At 44.0% G+C, this 2,409-nt stretch overlaps 1 pseudogene; it reads left to right on the top strand.

Annotated features, from left to right (window-relative positions):
- The first annotated feature begins 820 nt into the window (after positions 1-820).
- Positions 821-2,055, top strand: LOC138835368 (CCA tRNA nucleotidyltransferase 1, mitochondrial pseudogene; annotated as a pseudogene).
- The last annotated feature ends 354 nt before the right edge of the window (positions 2,056-2,409 follow it).

Below are 2,409 nucleotides of genomic sequence, written 5' to 3' on the forward strand. Positions count from 1 at the left end.
CCAGGCCTTGCCTTGAAGACTGGGTAGAAGCATCCATGAGACCATAATTTCAGCTTTTTGCATGCCTGCAAAACCAGTGCAAAAAGGTTCAAACTTTTCAGTTCTGCATTTTACTCCCCGATTCTGTGAACTAGGCTAAAAGCAGGCAGTTACGCCATATGACAGTCTGAATGCTAAGATGCCTTGAAATAGTCTTTATCAGAATAATTAGTCCTGTTCCTCTAAGTTCAACCTCCACAAAGTCTCAGAGCAATGACAAAATACAGACCAGTTGTGTTGGTTATTGCTGTGATTATCTGGAGGTCTAGTTTGTTCTCTGGAGTCCTGCTCCACTCCTCCTTCCCCTAAAGTACCCCAAAGTCTGCCCTTCGGGAGGGATAGGAAAATGTACTTTTTTTTACATGATGTTTGATGTGGGTGGGGCTTGAACTCAAGGCCTGGCCCTCTTGCTTGGCTGGGGTTGAGCCACCTCTAGACAAGGAGGTGAGCCTCTGGCACTTGATGAATAAAATCACATCTCACCGCCACCTGCAGAGAAGTGTGGTGGGCATGCAGGGGAGTGTGCTGGGTGTGCAGGGAAGAGTGGTAGGTGCACAGAGATGTGTGGTGGAAGCGCAGGGAAGTGTGGTGGGTGCGCAGGGAAGTGTGCTGGGTGTGCAGAGAAGTGTGGTGTGCTTGTAGGGAAGTGTGGTGGGCGCAGAGGGATGTGTGGTGGGTGAGCAGGGAAGTGTGGTCGGTGTGCCCACGTGCCCACCTGGCAGATATGTGTGGCCACTTCTCCAGATGCAGAGGCTGCTGTTTCCTGGGCAGGCAGGACAGGATGCAGGCTGGAGAAAGCTCTGTCTTGAAATGGCAGTCTCCAGGATTCCAGTCCCTTTTCACGGGAGGATTGAAGAGTCTGATAGAATTATTTGTGAAAGAGAATCAAGAGCTGAGAACAGCAAGAGGAGCGGTGAGGGATCTGCCGAATGGGGTGAAACTTCAAGATGTCCATTTTGCCACCAAAACCCAAATGAGGGAGATGTTTCTGTCAGGTGGCATTCAGATGACCAACAAAGGAGAGAAGCAGGGAACCATCATGGCTATGCTTCGTGAAGGCAATTTTGAAATTACCACACTGAGGATAGATGTCACAAGTGACGGAAGACATGCCTAGGTAGAATTCACAGCTGCCCGGCAGAAGGATGCCGAACACAGAGACCTCACTATAAACTCCATGTTTCTAGGCCTTGATGGTTATTAACTCGATTATTTTAGTGGCTATGAAGATTTTAAAAAAATAAGAAAGTTACGGTTTGTAGGACACACACATCAAAGAATACAAGAAGATTAACTTCGGATTTTAAGCTACTTCAGGTTTGATGGTAGAATTGTGGAAAAACTTGGTAAACATGATGCTGAGACTTTGGAAGCAATCGCAGAAAATGCAAAAGGCTTGGCTGGACTATCAGGAGAGTGCATTTGGGTAGAACTGAAAAAAAATTCTTTTTGGTAAATGTGTAAACGACTTATTTCACCTGATCTATGATCTTGATATGGCTCCTCATAAAGGTTTACCCACAATTGCAAGTTTATAAGAATATAGTGAAGTCAGTGAAAATGTTGATACTTGCTAAGCAAAGCGAAGGCCCATCTTGGCCTCACTGCGGAAAGTACAAGATGATGTCACAAAATGGGATTTGAGGTTGAAGATTTCACAAGAAGAGGAAAAACATTGGCTTATTTAGAGTTAAAAATAGGAAAGACTTAGTTACAGCATCAGATCATTCAAAACCATTGAAACCCTATCAAAACTTCATTGTAGATTCCAGAGAGCCAGATGGAAATGCCAGAGTATGTGAGCTGCTGAAGTACCAGGGTGAACGCAGTCTCCTCACGCAGATGTAGTAGTGGTCCCTGCACACTTCCCTATGAGCGGACCTGACATTAGAAAAGTTGGCATTTCTTCCAGGAAGGAAATTGGTGCTGTGTTACAGCAACTGCAAGTACAGTGGGAAAAAAAGTGGCTGCCAAATGGAAAAAGAGGAATTCCTAAGTTACATAAAGAAGACCTAGAATGAAGAGCTGGTTCTCAAAACGATAAGACTGGTCAACTTTGCCTGTCTATGAGATTTAAGAAGCTACAGCAGAGTTAAGAGAGAATCCATTAAGAAAAATCTTCTTGCTTTGTGAAACTATTTCAGGCACTGACTGAAATGGAGTCTACCACCTCTCAATCTGATTTTATCAAAGAATCCTAGAATGTTTTTGGTGTAGGTTCTGACTTAACTGTCTATTCTTTTCAAATAAAAAATGGTTTTACATAGGGAACAACTAGGATTGACCTTAAATGTAACTATTTTTCTGGGTGGTGTATTCCTGTAATCCTAGCTACTTGGGAGGTGGAGACATAAGGACCTTAGTTTGAGG

The sequence above is a fragment of the Dipodomys merriami genome, unplaced genomic scaffold (assembly GCF_024711535.1).
Source record: "Dipodomys merriami isolate MVZ:Mamm:240054 unplaced genomic scaffold, mDipMer1.0.p SCAF_2336, whole genome shotgun sequence".
Taxonomy (NCBI): domain Eukaryota; kingdom Metazoa; phylum Chordata; class Mammalia; order Rodentia; family Heteromyidae; genus Dipodomys; species Dipodomys merriami.